This window comes from Orycteropus afer, unplaced genomic scaffold (assembly GCF_000298275.1).
Source record: "Orycteropus afer afer isolate SDZICR_OR568_19922 unplaced genomic scaffold, OryAfe1.0 scaffold00051, whole genome shotgun sequence".
NCBI classification, from domain to species: Eukaryota; Metazoa; Chordata; class Mammalia; order Tubulidentata; family Orycteropodidae; genus Orycteropus; species Orycteropus afer.
Window position 1 is genome coordinate 5017235 of NW_006921638.1, and position 8536 is coordinate 5025770.

Genomic DNA, 8536 nt, shown 5'->3' on the forward strand with positions numbered 1-8536 from the left:
TGGCAGTCAACTCCATGGTGGAATCTACTGTGAGCAGCTGAGTAGCTGCCTTAGGGAATGTGGTCTGCTTCCTGTAAATAAACAGAAGCCTTGGGGAGTGGTCTCCAGTTTATGGCACACTTGAACCCTGCATGTAGTCGTGTCTTTGTTGAGCAGCCTGCCATGTTCTGCCGACCTTGGGACTTAAAATGGACTTAAATTAATGGCCCGCTGTGTGGTTTGGTAACATCAGGACTGTGCCTTATTACTTGTCAATCTTGGGTTTTTCTGCCTCAGCAGCCAGCAGCTGTCTGAGTGAAGAAATGCCTCTATCTCCAGTGGGCCGGGAGCAGGAGGCAGAGCTGGACCCCAAGGCTGAGGGGCTTTCACCCAGCCCCTAGAGCCTGGCACTTTGAACTTGGACTGAAAGCCTCCAAATTGTAAGAGAATAAACTCTTGTTTGTTGAGGCCATCCCACTTGTGGTATATTTGTGTCAGAGCAGCACTAGCTAACGAGAACAGTTGGTGAGAAAATAAAGCAATCCTCAATGAACCAGACTGACCAAAGGCTTTGAATTTAAATGACCCGGACCAGGCCTCACTCAAAACAAGCCATTTGCACCATAAGCTTCTACTGAACATAAAATCAAGAAAGAAAACAATTAGAATAACACCCACAAAGTTACTTACAGTAAGCTGCATTTTAAAGATAAGAGACTCAGAACATGCACCACCTTGTGGAAAAGGCCAGGTCCACAGAAAAGAAAAAGTTCTGATTTGTCAGATTCATTACTTTGGAGAGTTTCTGATATAAGAGTCCAAAACTTAATTATAAAGGGGGCCTGTCTGATATGATGCAGTGGGAGGTATTTACTAGTGAAATGATGGAAATGGCTGACCTAAATCTATCTATGATCCAGAATGTGGACTGTCTCATAGGACAACTGGCCTGGATTCTTCAAAGGACTCAATGTCAGGGAAAACAGAGAGATAGGGGCACTTTCCAGACTTAGACTAAACAGATACTAAGGAGATGTACCAGCCAATGCAATGTATGAACCTTGATTGGAGGCTGAATTTTAAAAAAAAAAAAAAAAAATCTATAAAGAAAAGTTTGAGGGATTTAAGTATGGACAATATTCTGAATAATATTATAGAAGTAAGGAGGAATTTTAGTGGTGTGATACTGATGTTATGATTGCTTAGGACTATGTTCTTATTCTTGGGAGATGCTAACTGAAATTCTTAGGAGTACACTGTCATGTCTAAAACCTGGTCCTCCTTCTTTATCCCTCTTCTTACTCTAGTCTTATTCTTCTTTCTCTACTCATACTTATCTACTTTGCACACTCATCCAACTCTCCTCACATTACTTGACACACCCACCCACAAGCATAACTCCCAAATCAGTATCTCTAGCTCACCTCTCCTGCACTTCAGGCCTGTGGAGCCAGCTTTCTCCTTTACATTTGCTGCTGAATGTCCCTGCAGGACTTCAAACACACTACATCCAAAACCAAACTAACCTTTCCTCTTACCAAATAACCCTTTCTCCACAAAATAAAAAAAAACCTCTGGTCCTCTTTCTGTCTTCTGTGTTTTAATGAATGTAAGTTGACCAAGCCATAAATCTCTCTCTCTCTTCTTTGTGCCTCATCTAACCAGTCATAGTCTGTGTACTTCATAAATCTCTCTTCTCCATCTCCTCGCCATTGCCCTATTCTTGCCCTCACTATCCCTCTCTCAAACTAATTATAAAATTATCCTCACTGATCTTTCTTGCCTCCAATCTTGCTGCCCTCAAATCTATCTTTCACATTTCTACCAGAGTAGATTTTTCTAATACAAAAATCTGACTACATAATTACACTGCTCAAATTTCTTCAGTGGTTCCCCAATACCTCCAAGATAGAATCTAATAAACTCCCTTTCCACAGTATTCAAAATATTTCACGATCTTCATCCCTGTCTTCCTTCCCAGTCTCATCTCTTTCTGCACCCTACCTCATGACCAGTTCTTCAAACATTAAATCACCACAGTAACTCTGAGCATGCTCCATCTTCCCCAGTCACTGCCTATGCACATGCCAGTCTCAACTTCGATACCACCTCTTGATATCCGTGCCAGAGCCTCCCTACATTGCATACCAGCACACTCCTACTAGAAGATAGCTGGGAAGCCTTCTCTGCAATCTCCAGATCAACTTATGAGTTCCATTTCTCCTATGATCCCATCAACCCTGACAGACATCTTCATTAAAATGATTTAGCTTATTGCACTAAAATTGTTTATTTATGTAATTGGCTTCCCAATTAAGACTGTAAGATTCTTAAAGGCATGAAACCTTGTTTTCAATCTGTTTTCTGTGTGCACGGTTTATGGTAGGCACTCAAAAATTCTTTATTTTAAAATTGACAGCCATCCCTATGAACTTTTGGTTTCCCTTATTTTAAGTACTTTAATTTCAAAATTTTAAAGAGATACCACTACACTGATGAAAGATATTAAAGAGGAAATAAATGGAAAGATATTCCATGTTCATTAATTAGCAGACTTAATATTGTTAAGATGTCAATACTACCCAAAGCAATCTATAGATTCTACCCAATCCTGATCAAAATTCCAAGAGCCTTCTTTATAGAAATAGAAAAACCAGTCCTCGACTTTATATAGAAAGGCAAGTGGCTGCAAATAGCTAAAACAATGCTGAAAGAGAACACAGTAGAATGACTTACACTTCCTGATTTTCAAACATACTCAAAAACCAAAAACCAAACTCACTGCCATTGAGTCAATTCCAACTCATAGAGACCCCCATACCATTTTTAAGGCTGTAAATCTTTACAGAAGTAGACTCCCTTATCTTTCTCCCACAGAGAAGCTGATGAGTTTGAACCACAAACCTTTTTGGTTAGCAGCCAAATGCCTTAACCACTGCACCACCAAAACTTTAAACCAAACTCACTGCCATAGGGTCAATTCCAACTCATAACAACCCCCACTGGGTTTCCAGTGGAAGCTATAAATCTTTATGGAAACAGACTGCCCCATCTTTCTTCCTCGGAGTGGCTGGTAGGTCCAAACTACTGACCTTTTGGTTAGCAAATGTCTTAACCACTTGTTCTGGTTACCTAGTACTGCTCTGACAGAAATATACCACAAATAGGACAACTTTTACAAACAGGAGTTTATTCTTTTACAGTTCAGGAAGCTAGAAGTCTGAGTTCAAAGTGCCAGGCTCTAGGGGCTGTGCAAAAGCCCCTCTCGACTTTGGGCTTCAGCTCTGCCTCTTGCTCCCAGCCCACTGAAACTAGAGGCATCTCTTCACTCAGGCAGCTACCAGCTGCTGAGGCTAACAAGCCCAAGGTTGACAAATAAAATGGCACAGTACCGATGTTACCAAACCACATGGCTGGCCATTAATTCAAGTCCATTGAAAGTCCCAAGGTCGGCAGAGCATGGCAGGCTGCTGAACAATGACATGGCTACATGCAGGGTCCAAGCATGCCATAAGCTAGAGACCATTCCCAAGGCTTCTCCTTATATACAGGAAGCAGACTACATACCCAAAGGCAGCTACTCAGCTGCTTGTGGTAGATCTCACCACGGAGTTGATTACCAGTTTCATCATGGGGAATACTACATCCAGCTGCCCAGCCACTCAACCAGGCCCAACCAAGTTGACACACAAACTTAACCACAGCACCACTGACCACCAGATCTCCTTAAACCATAAAACCAAACCAAACTCATTGCCGTCAAGTCGGACCCAACTCATAGTGACCCTTCCTTGGGTTCCAAGGCAATATCATGATGGAAGTAGATTGCCCAATCTTCCTTCTGAGGAGTGGCTGGTGGGTTTGAACCACCAGCCTTCTGGTTAGCAGTCAAATGCCAGCACTATGCCACCAGAGCTCCTCCTTAAACCATAAAGCTACAGTAATCAAAATAGCCTGGTGTTGGTATAACAATAGATCAATGGAATAGAATTGAGAAGCCAGATATAAACCCACATATCTATGGTTAACTGATTTTGTGTAAGAGTGCTAAGTCCATTCAGTGGAAAGCAAGGTCTCTTCAATAAATGGTACTGGGAAAATTGGATTTCTGCATGTAGAAAAATTAAATAGGATCCTTACCTCATACCATAGAAAACATAAAATCAAAATGGTTTAAGGACATAAATATGTGAAGTAAAACCATAAAATCCTCAGAAGAACACAAAGGGGAAACACTGTCAGTCCTGGTTTCAACAATGGATTATCTAATATAATAACAAACAGAACAAGACAAAATAAATAAATCAGACTTCCTAAGAATTTTATAACTTTTGTTCACCAAAAGGTGTTACCAAAAAATGAAAAGAAAATACCTCTGGAAGTTATATATCTGACAAGAATCTAATAACCAAAATAGATATAAAGTTTGACAACTTAACACAAAAAGACAAATAAATCATAAAGTGAGTAAAGGACTCAAACAGACATTTCACCAAAGAGGACATTCCAATGGCCACCAAATACATGAAACGATGCTCAGTGTTGTTAGCTATCAGAGAGATAAAAATCAAAACCACAGTGACATGCCATTGTAGTTAGGTGCCATCAAGTTGGCTCTGACTCATAGGGACAATATCTGCAACCGAATTAAACACTGTCCAATCATGCACCATACTCACAATTCTTGCTATACTTGAGTATTGCAGCCACTGTGTCAATCCATCTACTTAAGGGCCTTCCCCTTTTTCATTGACCCTCCACTTTACCAAGCACGATATCCTTCTGCAGGGAATGGTCTCTTCTGACAATATGACCAAAGTAGGTGAGACAAAATCAGACCATTCTCACTTCCAAGGAGCATTCTGGCTGCACTTCTTCCAGAACAGCTTTGTTCATTTTTCTGGCAGCCCATGGTACTTTCAGTATTCTTCCCCAACACCACAATTCAAAAGCATTAACTCTTCTTCAGTCTTCCTTATTCATTGTCAGCTTTCACATGCATATGAGGCTACTGAAAATACCATGGCTTGTGGAGCTCTGGTGGCCTAGTGCCTAAGGCATTTGACTGCTAGCCAGAAGGTTGGTGGTTCAAACCCAACAGCCACTCCACGGAAGAAGACTGGGCAATCTACTTCCGTATAGATCCTGCCTCAGGAACCCAAGGCGTTGTCGATAAGGGTCAGGATTGACTCAATGGCAGCAAGTTTTAGTTTTTTGGGGGGTTTTGGTTAAGGACACCTTAGTCTTCAATGTGACATCTTTGCTGTTCAACACTTTAAAGAGGTCTTTTGCAGCAGATTTGCCCAGGGCAATACATCATCGATTTCTTGATTGCTGCTTCCATGGGTGTTGATTGTGAATCCAAGCAATATGAAATCTTCTGACAACTTCAATCTTTTCTCCATTTATCGTGATGCTGCTTATTGGTCCAGTTGTGAAGATTTTCATTTTCTTTATGTTGAGGTGTAATCCATACTGCAGACTGTAGTCTGTAACGTTCATCAGTTAAGTGCTTCAACTCATCTTCACTTTCAACAAGCAAGGTTTTGTCATCTTCATATGACAGGTTGTTAACAAGTCTTCCTCCAATCCTGATGCCACATTCTTCTTCATATAGTCTATCTTCTCAGATTATTTGCTTAGCACACAGATTAAATAAGTATGGTGAAAAGACACAACCCTAATGCACACCCTTCCTGATTAAACCATACAGGATCCCCTTGTTCTGTTTGAATGACAGCCTCCTGGTCTATATACAGGTTTCTCATGAGCCAGTTAAGTGTTCTGGAATTCCCATTCTTTGTAATGTTATCCATAATTTGTTATGATCCACACAGTCAAATGCTTTTGACTAGTCAATAAAACACAAGTAAACATCTTTCTGGCATTCTTTGCTTTCAACCAAGATCCATTTGACATCAGCAATGTTATCCCTCATTACACAACCTCTTCTGAATCCAGTTTGGAGTTCTGGAAGTTCTCTGTCAATATACTGCTGCAACCATGTTTTATTATCTTCAGAAAGACTTTACTTGTGTGTGATATTAATGATATTGTTTGATAATTTCCACATTCTGTGGTATCATCTTTCTTTGGAATGGGTACATATATGGATCTCTTCCAGTCAGTTGACCAGGTAGTTGTCTTCCAAATTAATTGGCATAGATGAGCAAGTGCCTCCAGTGTGGCATCTGTTTGTTGATACATCTCAGTGGGTGTTCCATCAATTCTTGGCAGCTTGTTTTTTGCCATTTCCTTCAGTGCAGATTGGACTTCTTCCTTCAATACCATTGGTTCTTGAGCATATGCCATTTCCTGAAATAGTTGAACATCGAACAATTCTCTCATTAGGATGGCTAAATAAAAAAATTAAAAAAAAAAACAGAAAATAACAAATGTTGACAAGGATTTCAGCAAAACTGGAATGGATGCATTGCTGGTGGGAATGCAAAATGGTACAGCCACCATGGGAAAAAGTGCGGCAGTTCCTTAAAAAAGAAAACTAAAAATAGAACTACTGTGTTATGGTTAGGTACTGCTGAGTCAGTTCCAACTCACAACAGAACAAAACACTGCCTTGTCCTGCACCATCCTCACAATCATTGCTATGTGTGAACCCATTGTTGTAGTCATTGTGTCAATCCATCTCACTGAGGCTCTTCCTCTTCTTCACTGGCATTCTACTATTCTAAGCAAGATGTTCTTCTCCAGGGATTGGTCCCTCCTGATAACATGTTCCAAACCATGGAAAACAAAGTCTCACCATCCTTGGTTCTAAGGACCGTTCTGGCTGTACTTTTTCCAAGACAGATTTATTCGTTCTTCTGGCAAGCTATGGTATATTTCATATTCTTCACCAATGCCATAATTCAAAGGTATCAATTCTTCTTCAGTCTTCCTTATTCACTGTCTAGCTTTCACATGTACATGAGAACTACCATATGACCCAGCAATTCCACTCTTAGGTATACAGCCAAAAGAATTAAAAGCAGATACTGAAAAAGATTTGTGCAACGATGTTTATTGCAGCACTATTCACAATTGCCAAAAGGTGCAAACAACCTAAATGCCCATCAACAGATGAATGAGTAAACAATATGTGATACATACATAAAATACAACTCAGTCAGTAGTACAAGTGAATTCTTGATATATGTTATAAAATGGATGGAGCTTGAAGACATTATGCTGAACAAAATAAACCAGTCACAAAATTGCATGATCTCACTTATATAAAAAAGACAAGTAAAGGCCAATGTATAGAGAAAGTTTATTAGTGGCTACCAAGAGCAGGAAGGGAGAGGAAAAGGGTTGTTAATGGTGATGGAAAAACTACATTGATTAGGGGTAGGGCTGCAAGACAATTATTGTAATTGCTGTCAATAAATTATAAGTTGTAAAAAGTTAAATTGGCAAAAGATATATTTACAACAATGACAGACAAAGAAAAAAAAAAGTAGCTGCTGAGGTTGCTCATGTGCAACCAAACAGTTCATGGGATTTGGTTCCTTGGTTTGGAGGTTTAGGGTTGTGGTTTAATGGGACATTCCAGTTAATTGGAAGCTCTGGTGGCATAGTGACTAAAACATGTGTGGTCGTTAAGTTTGTGTGTCAACTTGGCTGGGCCTGGTTGAGTGGCTGGGCAGCTGAATGTAGTATTCCCCATGATGAGATTGGTAATCAACTCCATGATGGACTCTACTGTGAGCGGCTGAGTAGTTGCCTTTGGGTATGTGGTCTTCTTCCTATATATAAGAAACAGCTTTGGGAATGGTCTCTAGCTTATGGCATGCTTGGACCCTGCATGTAGCTATGTCATTGTTCAGCAGCCTGCCATACTCTGCCGACCTTGGGACTTACAATGGACTTGAATTAATGGCCTGCCATGTGGTTTGGTAACATTGGGACTGTGTTTTTTTACTTGTCAAGCTTGTAAGCCTCAGCAGCCAGCAGCTGAGTGAATAAAAAGCCTCCAGCTTCAGTGGGCCAGGAACAGGAGGCAGAGCTGAAGCCCAAGGTCAAGGGGCTTTCGCCCAGCTCCAAAATCCTGGCACTTTGAACTCGGACTTAAAGCCTCCAAATTGTAAGAGAATAAACTCCTGTTTGTTCAAACCATCCACACTTGTGGTATATTCTTGTCAGAACGGCACTAGGTAACCAAAACAGCATGTGACTGCTAACAAGAAGGCTGGCGGTTCAAACCCACCCACCACTCCTTGAAAAGAAGACTGGGCAATCTACTTCCGTAGTGATACTACCTCAGAAACCCAAGGAGGGACTTCCGGTAAGATGGAGGAATAGGCAGACATTCTTCAACAAAGAAAAGAAAAACCAATTGACAGAGATACAAAAGATATTTCTGGAGCCCTGAACTTTGAAAGGAACTATACAGAAGTGGATTAGGCACCAACTCGTGGAAAAACCTAAAAGAAAACAGTGAGTACAGAGAAGGTCGGAACTGCAGACTGTCAGCTACCCTAATGGGACAAACAGCCTAAATATTTCCAAGAAATGTTGGGACCTGAGAATTGACCTAAAGATCAGCCCTGGTCACCAA